Source organism: Galeopterus variegatus, unplaced genomic scaffold (assembly GCF_000696425.1).
Source record: "Galeopterus variegatus unplaced genomic scaffold, G_variegatus-3.0.2 Scaffold223, whole genome shotgun sequence".
Classification (NCBI taxonomy): Eukaryota; Metazoa; Chordata; class Mammalia; order Dermoptera; family Cynocephalidae; genus Galeopterus; species Galeopterus variegatus.
The window spans coordinates 661,844-683,098 of record NW_007726334.1 but is presented as its reverse complement, the minus strand read 5'-3'; the positions used below and the strand labels follow the sequence as shown (position 1 = coordinate 683,098).

Here is a 21,255-nt window from a genome sequence, read left to right as displayed (position 1 = left end):
TGGGATCCGAACCCTCGGGCGGGAGCGCCGCCGCACTTCCCAAGCGGCGCACTATCCAGTGCGCCACCGGGCCGGCCCAACATATATCATTTGGTAAGCAGATTTATAATACCATGTAGCTTAGTTTATTTAGGGACTAAAAAGAAACATTTTAAAATTCTCTCTTTAAATATTAATACATATGACTTAACCAGTTGTTAAACATATTTAATATCATCCTTCCCAGAAAATAAGTAGGAAACTGATGAAAATAAGGCACAGTAAAGTAACTTACACAAATCACTATTACAAAATAAACTGAATAACTGTCAGCAATCTATAGCTTTATGATTTGAGATGTCAAGCAACTTTCCATTCAGAGTTCTTATTAGGCCTAATATAAATTTATTCTGTACTGCTGCTTAAACATACTTCAAACAAAGTTAATATCTAATAAATGTATGTTGAATTGGATGGAAATCTCAACCTAATGTCTTTGACAATTAAATCATGTAGTTTTCATTGGGGGGAGGGGATATCATCAATTGCCTTCATCAATGAGGAAAAAAAAACATTAGTATAGAATCACTGGTGTTTTCTAATTCTTACTTCCCAAGCATTTTAATTTTTCACACTATTTTCTCTTGACAATTATTCATATCTCCTAAATAGCTGAACTGTCATTAGACTCAGGATCTTTATACTGCAAATGTGAATATTGATACACTGTTGTTAAGATAGCAAAACTAGGGTTCTAATACCATAACATCTTTTTATTGCTCATCAATAATTTCTGAATTATTCATATACTACTTCAAGTACTAGGTAAGGAAAGAGCTATTACTTATGGGTGTTAAAATATCAGTGATACATTATTTCAGGGCTTATATTCAGTATTATTAGCAGAAATACATAACATAATTTGCTCAGTTATTTTCAAACAGCCAATTCAATTCAAAATATTATTCATAGAGTGCTTGAAAGGATCTTAGAAATCAAAACCCAATCCATATAGCTTTCGACTAGACTAAGAAAACTGAGGTCCAGGAAGATTCAACTTAGAGGAATCCAACAAATATTCATTTAAAAATTGCCACATGTCAGGTACTATATAATAGTGGGGTACAGTGACCAAAAATCTCAGCTCTTCCAGTAGAAAAGGAATAGAGGCATAATTTCAATGCAGGTCAAACTAATTCCAAAGTGAATGTTCTTTTATTTGCATTAAGTAAACTAACTAAAGACTTTGAATTAGAATCTCAAATGGCTCATGGTAGGTTACAAGTTTCATTTTCAAAATGTCCTCTTAGACCAAGAGTTCTTAAACATATGGGAGAAATGGAGTCTTTTGCAAATGCATTCAGACAGCGGATATTCATTGATTATATACTCTGTTCTAGCACAATGAATTTGGGACAAATTCCATGAGTGAACACCCAGAGCTTATATTAAAGGAGGGAGACATTGTTAGACAAGCAAACAGTAATATGCATAAATAATTATGACATAGAAAGTGTTCTGAAGGAGCTGAACAAGGTGATTTGATAAAGAACAATGTGCTATCAATTTAAAGGTGGTCATCAAGGGATACTCTGCAATGGACTGATGTCTGTGCCCCGCCCCCCCAAAAATTCATATGTTGAAATCCTAGCTCCTAATATGATGGTATTAGGAGGTTGGCCTTTGGAAGGTAATTATGTCATGAGGGTAAATCCCTCATGAATGGGACTAGTGCCCTTACAAAAGGGACCCCAGAGAGATCTCTTGCCCTCTTTCCTTCATGTGAGGATACAATGAGAAGGTGGAAGTGTGCAACTCAGAAGAGGTCCCTCACCAGAACCAGACTAGCTGGCACCCTGATCTCAGACTGCCCAGTCTTCAGACATGTGAGAAGTAAATTTCTGTTGTTATAAGCCAGCCAGTCTATGGCAACCTGAACTAAGACAACCTCTGAAGGGATAATATCTGAGCTGAGACCTAATACTAAGAAACAGCTAATCATGCAAAGAAATTTTCCATATAGCAATGAAATACACAAATACGCAAAGGTGGGGAACATCCGGGTGTGTGCCCCACAAACTGAAAGTCAGCCCATACGGCAGTTGGATGGTGCTGCAGAGGAAGCCAGGGACTAGACCACGCAGTCCTTTTCATGTCAAAACAAAGGGTTTGGTTTTGCACTATGTGCTACAGAAACCATTGTAGAGTCTTAAGCTGGAAAATGGCATAATCTAATTTCATCTTAAAAGATCACTCCCTTAAATCATACACAGATTGAAAGAGAAAACTGAGGAATCATGGGGAAGCTATTTTAGTGGTCAAAGGTGAGAGATCACCATTAGACTAAGGTGCTGACAACAGAAATGGAGATAAATAGAAGGACTGGAAATGTACTTTATGAATAAAATGAATAGGCCTGGGAAATGAATTAGATGTGGGGAGTGTACGAGAGAAAGAATCAATATGACCCCCAGTTTTCTCGATAGAGGAGCTAGATCAATAGCCATCTCATTTTCTGAGGTATAAAATAATTGAAAAATTAGTTTTTATGGTGATGGAAATAAAGACTTTAGTTTTTGGTGCATTATATTTGAGATTACTATGATGCATTCAATGGGCGTGTCAAACAGAACTCCAACAAGCGTACAGCCATCTCATTTTCTGAGGTATAAAATAATTGAAAAATTAGTTTTTATGGTGATGGAAATAAAGACTTTAGTTTTTGGTGCGTTATATTTGAGATTACTATGATGCATTCAATGGGCGTGTCAAACAGAACTCCAACAAGCGTAGACTGGAAAGGTCAAGTTAGAAGGTGCCGACCCATGTGTGGTCTTTAAAGCCATGAGGTTAGATGAGCTCTTCCACCAAGAGTGGGCAGAGACAAGAAAAGATGAACAAGGACTAAGCCTAGAGGGAGATGTAGACGTCAGGGCAAGTGAGAAATGAAAGAGATTAGGAAGGGCTATTCAATGAAGAGGAAAATTAGGAAAGAGTGATGTTAGAAGTCAAGAGAACAGAGCATTTCAAGAAGGATGGGATGTGTAATATTTTGAATATTTTTTAGAGACTGAATAAGAAGAGAAAAATGTCTAATGGATTTGGCATGAGGTAGATCATTGGCAATGTTGAAAACGGCAATTTTAGTAAAGGGATAGGGTGGAAACCAGACCAGAACAGGTTAAATTGAGTAGGAGGTGACCTATTAAAAATAATTTATATATTTAACACTTTCTGAAAGCTTGGCAGTGAACACAAAAGTGAGAATCAAAGCAGCAGTGAAGACACGGTGGTTAAGGAATATTTTTGTTTTTTAAGATGAAAATTATTAGAGCATGTTTATGCCAATGGAAATCATCTAGAAAGGGGGTGGGGTGGAAGCAGTTAAAAATGTAGAAAAGGAAGAAATATTAAGTCTTTAGTAAGAAGATAAGAGAGGTGTCCAAAACACTGATGGAGCGTATGGCTTCAGAGAAGCAAAGCTATACACTAATGAAAACCAAAAAAAAAAAAAAACCTTGCATTAGAAAAACTGAACATACAATTATAATTATCCATCTGTCTGTCCATTTGTCCATCCATCCATCCACTGAGAGAGAGAGATAAATTGAAAGACAGAGAGCTAAAGGTTGACATATGGATCCCCTGGGTGAAAGTTCATAAACTTCACCATAAGAACACAACGCTATTCTATTTTCCTAAATAAAACATCTCCTTCATTTGTGCTATCACGGAGTCTTCTTCCAGCCAATGCTATGGTGCACTCTGGGTGGCACTGAGGCACCCGCAACCCTACCGTTTTCTCACACTTTCATCACCCTGTGTATGACCCAAAACCTTCCTATTGCTGCCATACTGGACAGATGCAGTGGAAGAATACAACTGATGGGAAAACTGTTTTTTCTTCTCTCCACAACCTCCACCCACAACCTATCCTCCTTCCATTGTTTCTCCCAATCCTCTTGTATTATTCAGTAAAGATGAGATTGGGGGGGTTTTTCTTCCACCGTGTCTTCTTTCATTAACTGTCTTTAAAACGTCTGTATTCTCCTCTATACTCAGACATCGTCTATTCCTATCTACACATTCATCTATTTCTATAGCTTTAATTACTATCTATACATGCTGGCAACTCACAAGTGTCTTACCTGCAGCCCCGTCTTCCTCCTAAGCTCCAAACTCACATACCCACTCAGGTTGCTATTCAGCATCTCCAACTGGGGACACAAGGACACCTCGAATTTGATGGTTCTACAGCTAAACTCATCCCCATCCCATCCTCAAATCAATTCATTTTCCAACATCTAGTCAGTTTTTCTGGGCCGAATCCTGGTTTATTCTGGGCTTCCCTTTCTTTGTGTCCAAAATCCAATCAAACACTACATCCTGTCAATTTCGTTTCCTTCAAACTCCCGTCCACCAACAGTGGTACTCTTCGTTCTGGTCTCTGTTACTTCTTGCCTAGATTACTAGCATACCTTCCTAAATCGTCTTCATGCCTCCAATATTACTACTCTTGAACTACATAATACTCCCTCTACACTGCAGCCAGAAGGATTAATCTGCTTAAAATAGTCTAATGCCCCCCTCCTGATGATGAAACACTCAACTCGTAGCATGGTTTATAAGGACCTTCATGACCTAGCTCTTGCTTGTCTCTCAGATCTCATGTCTCCCTATGTTCTCTCTCACTTGTTCTTTCCATTTAGGAGGCTCTCACTAACCACCTCCCCCCACCTCCCAATTTAGGTAACTCCCTAAGGCCTCAGTTCAGCTGCCATCTCCTCCAGGAAGCCCCTTCCTGACGCCTCCCCTCTCTCTCCTATCCGTTACCCCACAGAGCTGATTTGTGTACTACATCAGCCGGGAAGATTTTCAAGGGGGTAAATCTATAAGTAGAACTGAAACTCATCTCACTGGAAATGTAAGTGGAGAAAGTATACTTACTGGAAATTACTTTCCAAAGAATATGGTAACGTCTGGGAGGCAGTGGGTGACAGCTGGGTGGCCTAAACCACATTCTAAGGAGGATGGGTTCTGTTAATCGTAGGCTTTTGTTTTGCTGATTGGGGAGAGAATTGTGGGCCTGGAACTAGACTGTCCAGAGTAACACATGAGGGCTGAGAACCCAGCTCACCATCTCTAACTTTCCCAGCGCTGTGCTTGGCATCACCTCTAAATAAAAGTTGGACAAAGGATTATGCCTGAATTTACTTACTTAACAAGTGAAAACACTAAGATTTAGAAAGATTAGGCGAGACGCCCAAGATCACAGAGCATCAAGGACGGTTTTGAAAGCAGACAGTCTGACCCCAGTGTTCTTATAGATAGCAGTCACTATGCTGCCCCTGAAGAGATTATACTCTCTCAAAACTGAAAAATAGAATTAAAATTGACCAAAAGACCATAAAAGGCTATTTCTTACTCCTTCAATTCCATCACCACCCCTTGCCCCTACTCTGTGGTTCATTCACTAAAACCTTAGCTCCCCGACAAATGCCATGAGAAGAATAACAGGCAGTGTGCACACACTGTAGAGATTTTATTGATTGTATTTACTGATGTATTAATAAGAAACTGATATGGAATGGAGGGAGTCCCCTACTCTGTGGTTCATTCACTAAAACCTTAGCTCCCCGACAAATGCCATGAGAAGAATAACAGGCAGTGTGCACACACTGAAGAGATTTTATTGATTGTATTTACTGATGTATTAATAAGAAACTGATATGGAATGGAGGGAGATGGGATTTATTTTTTAACCCCTGTGAATATCTATGAATCCAATGAATCAATGGGAAACTGAGGATTGTATTTGAAATAGAGCTCTGGAATACTCACTTCTCTTGGTGATCTTGAGCCCCCTTCTCGAAATGTTGGTTTACATCTGAAATTAATCTGAAATTTTTAAAAAATTAAATATATTATATTGGGTAGATAAGCATCAGCTAGATTGAGTTACCTGTAAGAAACAACAGTGACAGATATTGAGACTACAAAACAAAACCCTCAAAGAATAAGGAACAAAGTTTAATACTATTCTTAGTCTTTTGAAATTATCACATTACATATTTCCAGAGATCTCAGGTGATTCTATCTGTATCTCTAATTTATGTTCCTTCAGTCTCACTGATGAAATCAAAGTATCTTTAAACATAATGCTCTTAACACCACAAATCTGAGAAACTGAGATAAGAGTCAGAGGAAAAATATATGGCAGATAAAATCATCCAGCTGGGTTTCAGATTTTAAAAGTAGAAAATATACACTGGAAAAATCTTTAACATTATGATGATTATTCAAACACAAACAAAAAAAATATTCTTTATAAAAGGATATTTTCTTTTAGATGGGGAGGTCTCCTGGTCAGAGCATTTACATCTTCTTTAGCTACTGGATAAAGTGAAAAGTGCATAGAACTAAAGGAGAAGATGAGTAAGTGGGGTTGGGAAAGGAAACATTAAGATAAAATCTTAGTAGTCATTGACACAAGGTATCAGTTGGCAAGCACTGGTAATGTGTCAGTAAAGTAAATGAATGTCACAGGGATCAGACTATTTTAATGCACTTACACGTGGCATCTTACAAACATAGATAATGCACAGAGTATCACACATGGACATGAAGTCCAAAGTGTGAAAGGGAAGAGGTCAGCAGACAACTCACTATCGGAGCCTTTGCCTTCCCCCAAATGACAAACAAATAAACTATGCAGAATCCACTTCTTCTGAAGGCAAGACACCTCCAGCATGTAACTTCAGGCCAACCCATACATTTATGCCACACAAGCAGGAAGACTGCCCAAAGAAGACACTCTGGCTTCAGGCGTGACTGTCTTCCTTGTAGCCACTTTAGGAAGAAGGAAACTCACAAGGATATATCTAAACAATGATTTCAAAGAGCTTATGGAATTTTAAAGGAAACATCTTGTGGAAGAGCCTATGGGTGAATAACAATACTTAAACAGAGACGATATAGGAATAGAATTAGGGCGTACCAGGCTTTTCCCTCTCATGTATCCTTTTCCCAAGACACAACATAAAATGATATCAAATTATACTTCAGCAAACAAGAGAGTGAATGACCTTTAACCCTGTCTTTCTATCATTAATCTGGTAATAATGTTGCACTTCCAGTTTTTTAAAAGGACATTATTTTTAAAAAGTTGTTAGAAATTTATACCTGGTCTTTGAAGACCAAACACTTGCAGTGCAACAAAAACTGCAGCAGATGGCGCTCTCTTACCTTTTCTAGCTGCTCGATGCAGGCGGTGTGGACAACGATTTTACAGACCGCACACTTCCTCCGGAGAGCAGATTTCTACAGCATTCAATTCAAAGTACAAGAAAGAAATGTTAACATTTTGTTCCAAGGAGTTCTGAAGAGTTTAAAGAGAGTATATGTAAATAAAGCATACATTGCAATTACTTCTAATACTAAGCAAATTTTAAAAACTGCATCTTAAACATTAAATAATACTACAAACTTCATCAACAGTCATTTGACTTACCAAGTAGCTCCATATCCACATGAGTTGGGGTAGCCTAAATTGTCTCTTCAAAGCATAGTTATAATCATCTTAAACATTAAATAATACTACAAACTTCATCAACAGTCATTTGACTTACCGAGTAGCTCCATATCCACATGAGTTGGGGTAGCCTAAATTGTCTCTTCAAAGCATAGTTATAATAATAGTTGTTATATATTGAGCATATAATATAAACCTGGATCTTTATTCTGTTATTTCTAAGTATCATAACCTAATAATGTAGGCATTATTATCCTCTGGGGTTTTTTTACATTGTTTACATTTTCACTCAAGTAGTCAAAAGGCAGGGCCAACATCCAAACTTAGGTCTAAGTTCAAAGCAAGCTCTCCTTCCCTACTACCAAAGAGTCTACATTTCAAGGGGCCAGTCACTTTAGGCTTCTATTCCAAGCGCAGATCTATACTAAGCTATTTGGGTTTCTGCTCATATCTTCAGAAAAGAAAGAAGACAAATCTAGCTTTTATGCCCAGGAAACAATAGTAATAATAACAGCAGCAAAAGCAGCAAGAACAGCTAATAGGAATATAGTACTTGCTATGTGCTCTTATAAGCACTTCACAAATAGTAATTCACTTAACCTGCAGAACCTATAAATAGTTACTATTCTTAACACCATTTTACAGATGAGAAAACTAAGGCACCATACGTGACCTGCCTAAGGTCATTTGATCAGGGCCTAGCAGAGCCAGGTGGTCTGGCTGCAGAGCTTATGCTCGTAAGTTTTTTACAATTTGGGCTCTCTGACAGTAACAGTTTAAATTCACAATAAAAAACTCCTTATGGTTTATCTTTTCTCTAACAATAAAAAGCATGCTGCAGGGAGAGAGATGAATGGGTGGAATTTAGATTTCATTACTGCCAGTATCATGTAGAGTCTAAGCTAGGAATACTCAGGCTTCTCTGCAAAAGACAGACTGAAGGAGGATCTGTGTGAATAATTTTTGTGTTTGAGCTCTGAAAGAAACGTATTATAACAAACCCGATCTGTCAAATAGCCTGTCGAAGCATCCAAGTGTGAAAGGCTCTGAGTCCCATCCTTAAGGAGGCACTAGTATAGACTGCTGGCAACTTTCCCCCTTCTCATGAGTGGTTTCCCCTGCTGAGGTATAACTTTTGAGCCTACTGTGGCAGGCAGGTGAGAAGGAATAAGGTACTGTATTACTCCTGCTAAAAGAAAGGCTGCAAACAACCACCTCAGAAGGGGTGGTATCAGGAAAGAAACTGTAGCCTCCTGCTCCCTTGATTGCTTCACTCATTCAACATGGGGTATTTACGCAGTGTTACCAGGCACCAACAAAGAACCTAACACGCTGCAAAACTGCAGCAAGGAATCTGCTAGAAGATATCCACTGAGTGAGGCTTATTTACCCTGTTTGCAGATGCTTTAATTACTCTTGGCTTTCCTCTTCCTGAGGAAAGAACATGGTCTAGAACACAATCAATTGATTTTGCAATTAACAAAGGATAAGGGAAACCAAAGCATCTAGCTACACTACTGAAAAAGTGTCTTTTCTACTACTAAAAAGAAAAGAAGAGAAGGGGGAGGGGGAGGAGACCAGGAGGAGGAACAAGGGTGAACAGGAACGTGAAGTAGTAGGTAGTTGTGGAAACAGCAGCAGCAGCAATCAAAACAATAATAAAATTCTCGTTTGCAAATTTTCATGAACAAAGTGCCCATAAGCAAATTACCATTGCCCTCCTGGTTTGCTATGGATATCCTTATGCAGATCAGTGCTTTAGCATCACCTGCAGAAAATGCATGGAGTATTTGAGTCATCTTGCTAACCAGAGTTACAGTGATGCTAAGGAGACTGGAGTTAATTACACTTCGAAAGGTAGGCAACCTCTTATGGACTATGAGTTAAGGATGTCTGAAAAGCCTCCTTCCTTACTGGTAACCCCTTCCCTGCTCCAGCTTTGTGCCTGACATCATGCTCTGCATTAAGTTCTGTAGAGCTCCAGGGATTCTGTAGGCTCCCAAGAAATCACTGAGGATCACGGGAAGAACGCCAAGTAGGCTCAGGAACCCCAGGGCACTCGATGGAACCAGACACCCCTTCCTTTGTTTTACCTACCAGGATTCTCAGTCAAAATCTCTTTTGAACAGGGATCTGGGCTGGAAGAGTTTGAGAACCACTGGTTTATGTTATCGCTTAGCTTTCTAATACACTAACATCATTCATGTGGAATAACGCAAGTGCAGTATTCTGCAGATAACATATGAAGGAAAGTGCTTCAAATTATAAAATTTGAATTAAACAATATTGAATTTTAAAAGACCTTCTTAAAATATATTACATACTTCCATGCCCTCTGAGGTAGAACATACTTATATAGATCGCAATATAATTTTTTCTTCATAAACACTACAACGTGATGCGCTGTATCCCAAAAACTTTTTCTGTTTCCTATCTGGACAGAGCTCCTTTCAAGTCATTGTTCCTGTCTTTTGTTGCTCTCTATTTCTTAAATGACAGCTTCTAAACAGCTTTTAATTTGAGAAATAAGATAATTAAGGTTTATAATCATATACAAAATTAAGTGAATAAATTCTGAGTGAAGGCCCAGGGTCTTTCCCATAGCAGTAAAGTACCTGGACTTTAGTCCCTCGATTGATGAAAACTGTTTCAGTGAGTGAATCTGAAGTCTTAACTGTTGACTTCTTAGTTTATGACTATATTTCAGCTGGTTAAAGTTATTCGAAGTAGCTGGATAATAAGCTTCTGGGAAGAAATTGCTCAAAACATATAGAATTTTGTGTTACAATTTTTATTTTGAAGACTTAAGCTAAATACAAAGGTAAAATGCGGAAATCAAATAGTATAAATATTCACTTTTTCCTGAATAACTCACAAGCAAGCCAGTGCTTCCTCACTACACAAGGTGATAGATTAAAATCAAGAAAAGCCATTTAAAATCATCCAGTAGGTCAGTTTTTATTTTTCATATTGGGATACAGTTGTTATAGAACCTACTGCAAGGGCCGGCCCGGTGGCGCACTGCTACAGTGCGCCGCTTAGGAGTGTGGTGGCGCTCCCGCCGAGGGTTCAGATCCCACATACAGACCAGCTGCTCACTGGCTGAGCGAGGTGCGGGCACAACACCGAGGGTTGCGATCCCATTGCCGGTCCCGGTCCGGTACGGGCGCGACACTGAGGGTTGCGATCCGTAGCCGGTCACGAAAAAAGACAAAAAGGAAAAAAAAAAAAAGAACCTACTGCAAAAACATAATTTAAAAAATAAATATTGCCTAGGACACCAAGCACAATTGCCATAGACTGGATGTCCCCTCCCCACCCCGCCACCTCAGTGAAGCTTAATCCCCACTGTAACTGCTGCGGATGAGAAATCCTATTAAAGTAATTGAAAGGTGGGGCCTTGAAGAGGTGATAGATTGTAGGACCATGCAGTAGTGGACGGATTAATAATGGTGGTCAGGGGCGTGGTTCTGAGGGCTTTAAAAGAAGAGCACACGAGAGGTTAGTCTCTCTCTCTGCTCTGCCATTGTCTGCCCTGTGAGACCCCTAGGTCACTGTCACTACCACCAAGGCCTTAACCAGCTATGTTCCCTGGACTTTGGACTTTCCAGCCTCCAAAACTATAGGCAACAAATTTTGTTTTCTTACAAATTATCCAGTTCTGTGTATTTTGTTATAAGCAACAGAAACAGACTAATACAACGTTTAAAAATTAAAATTATAAAAATTTAAGACTTCGTTCTCGTCAAATGAATTTAAAGGCTAACCAGTCTTACTGCTTTAAATATCAAGTACCCTCAGCACCCTATCTAAGGGTTTCCTGGTTTTGTCAGTGTTGGTATTCAAAAGAAATCCATTCATTTGTAAGGGGGGGGGGGGGCACACCTGTAAAAATTAAGGGTTTCCTGGTTTTGTCAGTGTTGGTATTCAAAAGAAATCCATTCATTTGTAAGGGGGGGGGGTGCACACCTGTAGAAATTAAGACAATATAGGATATAATATAGATCATATTCCATCATATCTCACTTGGATCTAATAAAAACATGATCAGTACTTACTTAAATAATACCATAATGATACACTATGCTTTAGGATTGTGGATATAATCTAACTAGCAGCCATACTGTTGGTCTAAGACAAAACACTCAGAGTTCTGACTCGGCCGTACCTATTCCCCATGCTACAGGCACTGCTGACGTTCAAAGTAGAGTGACAGCTCCTCACCAAACTTCAGCTCACAGCATGCATGGCTGTTAAAACTGTCACAGCCTTAGACAGCTGGGGAGGGGTTCTGTGGGGACAGAGGGTCAGAGGAAGGCAGTGGTAGGAAGTACACAATTGTCCCTGATCAAGAGTGTAATATCTAATGCTCCCCACCCAGCCACGTCCCTTGGCTATAAGTCCCTATCTATGTGCACCACCGGGAAAGCAGTTTTCTACCTCCTTTGAACAAGAGATGTGATTTCTGCTAAGTAACAATAAATATCTGGTGATGGTTAATAGAGTTTGACAGAAAGAGAAAGAAAGAGAGAAAAAGAGAAAGGGTGGATTGAGGGAGGGAAGGAAGAGCGGAAGAGGGGGAGGAGAGGAGGAAAGGAAAGAAAGGGGCACTCCAGGGCCTTAGACCATCTGGTTTCACAGGCTGTGACTTATGAAAGGGTTGGGGTCTCTCTGCTGCCCAAGACAACTGAAGTTAAATGTTTGTCAACCTATTCTAAAGTTTGACCCCAAGAAGCAGGTACAATAAGGCTTGTTGCCCCTTCCTACTAAGGCACACACCAAGCCTTATTTCTCCCTGAAGCTGGGGCAAATGATACATCTGCTGCTGAGGTCTTAAGAACTCCACCCCCTTTGCCCACCGGCACTGGGGAAAGCACAAGAGACCACAAGTGGAGAGGGCAGTGGGACAAGGAGCAGCAGGGCAGCCCTTGCTGGGTCTCAGGAGAGCTCAGAGGCCAGAGCCTGCCACCAGCCCCAAAACACCAGAACAAAGTTGGGCCCAGAGGACCTCACTCGAGATAGAGTACCCAGACCAGACGCGTGGACCTGATGCAGGAAACCGCTGCTCCCACTGCCCCCTTCCCCCATACAGTGAGCACAGAGATGAATGCAGAGGGGACTGTATAATCCAGGAGGAACCAAGGAGACTGGGAGTGGGCGAGGAGGCAGAGCAGGCACTCCGGGGACAGGGCCAGATGCTGGGGGCAGCGGGGGGTGGAGGTTGGGGGGAGGGCGGTGCTGAGTGGTGAAAAGCCTGGAAAAAAGGAAGGGATCGGGAAGCTTCAGGAAGCTGGTGGGAGGGGCTTACCCTCAAGCTACCTCCCAGTTTTCTACTCTCCAGTGATCTTCCAGTCCCTTGGCCTTCCTAGATCAGAGGATTCATGCTGAGGAATAGAAGTGGGGGAGGGCTGGGAAGAGCCAAAGGGAGAGCAGCAAGTGGCAAGGAGGACGTTCTGCCCTCCCCTCCTCTACCCCTCAGACCACAAAGCTCAGGCCCTGCAGCACTCTGGTGGAAGGCGGAGGGGAGCGCAGTGCAGCCCGGGCAAGGCCTTCCTCTCACAGCGTGGGGCTCACGGAATGCTTCAATGCTTCGTGCAGTGGAACTTCCTCAGCCTCTAGAACGTCAGGAATTCAGTGTCCTTTCAGTGAGGATTGCTTCCTTGTGCAACGTAAACAAGAACATTGTGCTGTATAATCTAAGGTAAATGAAAACAAGAGTTCTTTGATTTATTTAAAAATCTAATTAGAAGAAATGACACACATACTTGGCAAATTCTGCTTCTCTGGGGAGCCTGGGATGCAATCTGTAAATTGGTATTAGGAAAAATGAAGAATGGCATTATCTAGAAGTTCCATTAATATGATCTCAGGACCAAAGCCCAGCCTCCACTGTCACTCATGTAGGCCCCTCTTTTTCTCCAACAGAATCCAGAGCATTTCAGACAATCCAGGAAGGTGGCTAGCTGAAGTTCCAGCACACCCCTGTTGTTCTCGGTATAGCACTAAATGTCTGTACAAATGGATCTTATGATCTCAGAGCAAGGAGCAAAGAAGCCACATGTCCAGAGGAGCCTGTGACCCGAGTGGAAACTCAGAGCTTTCCCTGGAGGATCTATTGCAAGGAAACCTCATCCTACATTAAAGGGTCCCAGCCCTCAGCCTGAGCAGTGTTGGAGAGTGGGCCTTCATTGTCAAGAGCCCATGTGTTTGCGCAATGTGTCCTCTGGACAGACGAGGGCCTGGTGAGGCTGATGCCTGTGAGACAGTCTCCCACAGTCAACACCCTAGATAATAAACTATCCAGCAGTACTTCTGAATATCTGAAAGAAAAGGTATCAGGAACAACTGGAGGCTGGGTGGAGGATTCTTGCAAAGGATGCACCAAAATATTCATGCAGTGCTCAAGTACATGAAGGGACTTCACAAAGCTTGTGGGAAAATGGAATTAAAAGATAAAAATAAAAAATATAAACTTTATTTCTCAACATAAGCTCTATCAAGTTTGAAACACTTTTGTAAGCAATGATATTAGCCATTTAGTCCACCCCTAAAGAACTGAAGGTCCTGGGAATTTAACCATGTCAATGCAGTCTTTTTTACATTATTAATGGAAGAAAAATGGATGCCCTTTAAAGATTTTTTTAAGATTAGGAAACAAAAAGAAGTCAGAAGCAGCCAAATCTGGACCATAAGGTGGATGCCTAAGGATGTCCCATCAAAATTCTTGCAAAATTGCCCATTTGATGAGAGGAAGGAGGAGCATTTTTGTGGTAGAGAGGGGCTCTCCAGTGAAACTTTCCTGGGTGTTTTTCTGCTAAAGCTTTGGCTTTCTCAAAACATTTTTACAATAAGCAAATGTTATTGTTCTCTGGCCCTCTAGAAAGTCAAGAAGCAAAATGCCTTGAGCATCATAAAAAACTGTTGCCCTGACCATTGCTCTTGACCTGTCTGCTTTTGCTTGGCCTGTTGGTAGTCATTGCTTTGATTGTGCTTTGTCTTCAGGATTGTACTGGTAGAGCCATGTTTCAGCTCCTGTTACAGTTCTTCAAAGAAATGCTTCAGGATCTTGGTCTCACTTGTTTAAAATTTCCATTCAAAGCTCTGCTCTCATCTGCAGCTGATCTGGGCACAACAGTGTGACACCCATCGAGTGGAAAGTTTGTTCAGCTGTAATTGTGTAAGCTGAACCAGTGGAGATGTCTATGGTGTTGGCTATTGTTTCTGCCATTAATTGTTGGTCCTCTTTAATTAGGGCACTAACAAGATTAATTTTTCCTTGCAAATCGATATGGATGGTTTGCCATCACAGGCTTCATCTTCAACATTGTCTCATCCCTTCTTAAAACAAGTTCTCCATTTGTAAATTGATCATTTCCTTGGGGCACCGTCTCCATCAACTTTTTGTAAAGCATCAATGATTTCATCATTCTTCCACCCAAACTTCACCATAATTTGATGTTTGTTCTTGCTTCAATTTTAGCAGAATTCACTTTGCTCTGATAGGGGCTCTTTTCAAACTGATGTCTTATTCTTCTCAGTGCCTCAAACTAGATCCCGTTCAGACATGTTATAACAAGTTAGTATGAGTTTATTTTGGTGCAAAAAAATTTTTTACAATCCATGCACAATTTTTTTAGAATACACATTTGCCACAAACTTGCTGAGGACCCCTCATACACTAATACACCAAAATTTCTATATGCCAGCTATCTGGAATCATGATGGTATGAGGTATCCTACACAGGGAATTTTCCATGTGGCTGAAACAATGTTTTAACCACTGACTTTTCCAAAACATACTTATAGAAATTCAGTCAACAAGTCATTTTACCATCACTATCTGTATAAGGCACTATGAGTGCTGTACAGGAAATAAAGAGGAAGAAGATTTTGTCCTTCTGGGAGAAGCTGGCAAGCCACTTGAGGAGACAAGAGGGACTTGAAAGAAAAGATCATTAACAGGAGAGAGCAACACATAGCTAAATTCTAAACGAACAGCTCAAACAATAAAAGCCATAATTTAGAGGAGGGTAAAAATCTCAGAGGCTGCATCAGTAAAAAGGGCCTAACAGAGAAAGCAAATTTTTGAGTGGCCTTAAAAGATGTATACATTTGAAGAGATTGAAGATATTCCAGCAGAGGGAAGATCTAAAGTCTCATTATATAGTAGATACTGACACCTCCTAAAAGGAACTGAGACTGGCTTTAGTGTGTCTGGTGAGGAACTAAATTAATGGGCTCATGGGTGTCCATCTGCGAGAGCTGCTGGACACGAGGTTTGATAGTCAAGTGTGGGGGCTGGAACATGTGCACCTGGCTGCGGGGCCAGGTAGAGTGGGGTATCTATCTGCAGATGCAAGGATTGGGTACACCAGTGTGAAGAAGCCAGAGGAGCTTTGTCACGAGGGGCTGCAAGAGAAAGGGCAAAGCAGGACTGACTATTCCCGAAAGGCCCAGGGGTTAAAAATCATAGTTACAAAAACGTGGAGATTTCTCTATTTTTTCACACTGCTAACACCCAACACCAGGAACACTGCCTGACACAGATACTCTGGAAGGGAAAAAGGGAGAGAGGAAAGGAGAAACGGCTTACAGAGTAGGGCTTTCTCCCCACTTAAGCCCTGAATCCATGCCCCCAGTATGGAGAACCGGTGGCTTTGGAAACATTAGGAGACAAAACCCTCACTAGGACATAGTCATTTTCACAATGGGCAACCCCAGAAGAAGTGGTGATAAGACACCCTCAACGTGTTTGAGGAAACAAAACCTCTACAAGCAGGAGAGGAAAAATAGAGGCTTCATGGTGATTATGACTGAACAACCATTTCTGTAAGCATAAATCAGATGTCTTCTGGGGATTTCCAGGAATACCTAACAGGAAGGCAGGTATTTTGCAGAAGACTGAGGTCTTACACAAATGGGTAGAGTTAAGAATGGTAAGCCCGTGTGATTGCTGCTCATGTGATCCTACCTGTCTCTAGGCTAGTGCAATAGCCTATATGATGCACAGAAGGGTCAACGCCACAGCTTCCCAGGAGACGTGCAGAGAGAAAGAAGAGCCTGCGTGTCATACATTTGGAATATGTATTTGGGTAACAGTTGTGGGGGTGGGAGGAAAACAGACAAAACTGGGACCAGCAACGAGGCCGGCCTTCCAAACAAGTCTGTGGTTGGGTGACGCAGAATAGGCTATAAAGGTGAATTGGGATAAGGTTGTTAAAGGCCTTAAATCTGGGCTGAGAAATACAAACTTTAACCTAACAGATAATAAGGGACCAAAATAATAACTTAATCTGGTAGCAGTATGCAGCACCATCTCAGAGCCGAAGGAAGAAGATAAGGGGAAGTAAGATGAGTAACTTATTAATTCAGTCAACCAAGAAATACTGAGCACCTGCTGGGTGCCAGGCACTGTGCTAGGCACTGGGAATACAGCAGGGAACAAATCATCAAAAAGGTGTTTTTGATGTCATAGAGCCTACATTCTCCTGTGGGAGACAGACAATAAACAAGATAGATAAATATAATACATAATATGTTAATAGAAGTAAGTGCTAAAGAGAAAAGTAAAGAGAGGAAAGGGGATAGGAAACATCAGAAGCAGGGGAAAGTTGGAGTTGTAGATAGGTTGGCCAAAAGAAGCTTCACTAAAAAGACAGATTTTAACCAACGCTGGAAGGAGTGAGCTCACCACATAGATATGGGGGGAAGCATTCCAGGCAAAGCGAACAGCAAGTGCAAGACCCGGGGGCTTGAGGACGTGGGGGTGCTGAGGAGTGGCCAGGGGACCTGTGTTGGGGACTGGAGTGCATCAGGTGGAGATGAGGCCAAACAAGAGCAGCAGGCCACATCGTGTGGGGTCTTGCTGGTTACAGGTAAGAAAGTGAAATGTTCTCTGAAAGAGGATCAGTAATGAAAGACCACAGTGATAACTCACATATTAGGTAATCAAGCTGAACTGCAGGACAAGAATGGAACAGAAAAGAAGGGCAGAGACACAAGAGTGACTGAGAGTGCACACCTCTTCAGAGTCCCCTGCAGGTCTCCACTGAGGCTAACACCAACTTCTCATACTTTGGTCTTATCGCTTTCAGCAGAATCACCGATAGCCAAGGAGGGCTTCAATTCTACACCTTGGCCAGCTTTGCTGCTTGTATATAGATGACAGTCTCATGCTGTGCAATGGCTGGGATTGCCTCTAAAGCACTACAATGAAACCCATTTAATATGCTCTTCAAACAGTGCGATTTGTTCTGTTCTAAGGAACGCATTCTCTGAAGCACTTTGCACATGAAGTGTTTATGTTCCTAGAGACACCTCCCGTGAGTAACCTCAAATATGCAAGTAAATCTAGATACTAAGTAGGACCCACCTCAGCTGATATGCATAAGGTCAATGCCACAGCTTCCCAGGAGACAGGCAGAGAGAAAAAAGAAAAATGCGTGTCATTGTTTGGACACAAAGGAAAAGTTTTATATTTCCCAAACAGCCGGTGTATTTTATATTTTTCTTTTGAAGAGAAAGAAAACCAAAATTAGAGCAGAAAGCTAAGGGAAGGAAAGGACTTTGGGAGCTGAATAAAAGAACTGGAAAGACACATGAAAACCTTTCCTCCTCCCGAGAAGCAGCCAGTTGGGGCTCACCTGAGAAACAATTTGGTAAGAACCAAATTGCTAGAATCGTATTAACTCAGAGCTAAAGTCAAAGGCTGGTTATAAAGAATGATACCCATCATGTTTTGAGCATTAGATTAGGATTGGAAAAAGCTATGTCAGACCAGCATAGATTTCTTTTTAAGGTGGGGGAAAAAAGGTACATGTCTGTATCTCAATAATTTACCCTTATTATTAAAATTTGCACCAAATCAGACTCTTTACTCTTTAAGAATGATTTAAAAGTGACTTATGCTAATGCTTTCTTTTTTTTTTTTTTTTAATGAGAAGAAAGTGATGGGTACTGGGTTTCTCTGATGGGCTTCAGCAGAAAGCTGCCACGTAAATCTTAGGGGAAGTGTACATCTTGGAATTCAATTGGGTGACTACTGCATATGCTAACATCTTTTGAAAATCTAGGTAAAATGCAGGCACCATGATTGAGGTATGAAACAAACATATATTGCAGCTTCTCCTTATGACAAGTACGTGGCCCGATCAATGTGTATGGGTTGGCACAAGTTTAATGGAATGATATCAAGCACAGAGGCGCTCAGAGACAGCTGAGCGGGTCGACATGGCTCAGCGTGTCCCCTCACTGACTGGTCTGAGGTGGCGGCGCTGCTCAGGCCTCCCTTCTGCCTCCTCCTTCATGGTCATGGTGCTTTAAAAAAAAAAAAGATTTTCAGTCTAATGAACTCAAAGAATCTTCAAAAACCTATAATTCCATTTCCCGCGCTTAGCTCTCATTTCACCCATGGACACTTCCTATTTCCATAACTATTATTATCGGCTGTCTCTGTACTTTGTTGCTTTCGTCTCTTGTTTCTGCTTTGTTTTTTATTTTGCCTGCTTGCCTTTTCTCATTTCCTGTTTCTCATTTGTTTCTCCATGTTTCTCAACCTCAGTGCCAGCAGGTCTGAGGTTATACGACCATGGCTGGTCACTAGTTTTAACTTTGTCGTGGACAATCTTCCTGTCTTTGGTTCTTTCCAGCTGCTTTTGTGGCTGCTCCCTGTTACATTTCTACCTTTTCTTCAAAGTTGTTATTTGTACCAGCACATCAAAGTTGACGTACATCTTACAGTAGGTTAGTTGAAGTGTTAATGTATGCACAAAAGGTGTATATAAATATTATTAAAAGTACAGAGACACTAGTAACTAGAAATTCAAAGTAGAGCCTTACGCACACAAACCTGTGTGTTCACAAATGTTGAGCAGATAGATGTGAGTGAAGATCAGCTGGGCATATTACCGAAGTCATAGTGAAAATGAGTTAACAGGAAATAATGTCTCGATATTGCCTTGAAGGCTTTCTCTAGTTCTAGCTCATGAGCACAGCAGAGATTTGAGGCTTAATATAAACTAGAAAATACCAAACTTTCCTTTTAATCCTTGCTGGTGTGGTTGTACCATATACACCCTCTTGTATCGTGAATCCTGATGTACTCTCATTATCAGTTTACTTTGTAGAGACAGGTAAATAAGTGAGTACATTTTTTTAAATATGATACAAAGTGACGTGTGCTACAAAAGGCTGAGAGAATGGAAAAGGAACAGAATCAAGGGACAGCCTGACTATCGGTAGGGCTAGTGGTTCCACCTCATGAGATTGGTCCTCGATTTTCCTCAATGATGGAGATGTAGCAGGTGATTCTATGACTCGAAACCTAGTACTCTGGGTTGCCTTTTTGAGTTCAGTTTCTGGCAACCACTTTTATTCAAGGAAGAATGATCACAGAGGCTAATGTTTACTGAGTGCTTATGACTTGCCACACTGCTAACATAAATGTATTCTCTCATTTAACTTTCACAACAACCCTAAGAGTCAGTATTATCCACATCTTACCAATGTGACACTGGGGTTCACAGAGGTTAAAACAATGACCACTGTCACACAACTTAAAGCCTGGAAATCTCAAAACCTGGATTCAAAGCCAGGCCATGTGATTCTAAAGCCCACACACCTGGTCATCACCCACACCTCCTTCAGTGAAGACATCCAAGCAGGCTTTTCCATTTTCTTGTGAATTTCCTTCAATTTCACCCTCTGAAATATCTATCTGCCAAGACTATGAAATAGGAAATAATAGCAACCACAACAAAAAGTTCCTAAAAATAAAGAAACAATGTCAAATCTGGGGGCTAGTCGGAGTTTGGGTAACTACTACTGCAAATAATGCTTCTGCCAAGATTGAGTGCTCCTGAGCGACAACAGGAATAGTGGCTAAAATCTACTGTTCTGGATCCCTGGCAATGAGAACACTGGAAGAAGGGAAAACATTTCTATACACCTGTGCATTACCTAGGTGACATATAAACTCTATGCTGAATAGGATGCAAATTATTTTTATTAAGGAACAGGACCATATGATATTAAATAAAAACAGAACTGCTTCACACAAACACACACCCACATACAAACACACAAATGCAGCTTCAACCTAAAATTGTCATTGCAGAAGACATGACAATTATTCTTAGAGGCTGAAACTCTAATAATAAAGTAAGACATGCTTTTGGCTTAATGCAAGTTTAGTATAAAGGCAAAAGAACTGCACAAAGATACAAAAAAGTTACAAATTCCAGATGGTGATTAAGCCTCTGTCACTTCTTTCCTTTACCTTTAGGTGAAAGTGAACTGCCTGCTATGAGTACTCCAAAGGGTTGTTGTTGTGGATCAGACATAAATACGAGTCCTAGGAAAACTAACAGAGCTAAAAGACAACCAACAGAGTGGGAGAAAATATTTTCAAAATACACATCTGACAAAGGACTAATATCTAGAATATATAAAGAACTCAAACAACTATACAAGAAAAAAACAAGCAACCCAATCAAAAAATGGGCAAAAGAGCTAAGCAGGCACTTCTCTAAAGAAGATATACAAACGGCCAACAGTCATATGAAAAAATGCTCAACATCACTCAGCATCCGGGAAATGCAAATCAAAACCACACTGAGATACCATCTCACCCCAGTTAGGATGGCCAAAATCCAAAAGACGCTGAAAGATAAATGCTGGCGTGGTTGCGGAAAAAAAAGGAACTCTCATACATTGTTGGTGGGAATGCAAGATGGTGCAACCCCTAT

General features: G+C 40.8%; 1 protein-coding gene across 1 annotated transcript in view; it reads right to left on the bottom strand.

The window, feature by feature from the left end:
- DGKI (diacylglycerol kinase, iota) overlaps window positions 1–21,255 on the bottom strand; it is a gene marked incomplete at its 3' end in the record, with an annotated part of 182,455 nt that overhangs the window by 136,659 nt on the left and 24,541 nt on the right. Inside the window, exons 3-4 of the mRNA XM_008566126.1 lie at window positions 7,225–7,299; window positions 5,821–5,877 (exon numbers count right to left, since the gene is read on the bottom strand). The remainder of the gene's footprint in view (window positions 1–5,820; window positions 5,878–7,224; window positions 7,300–21,255) is intronic.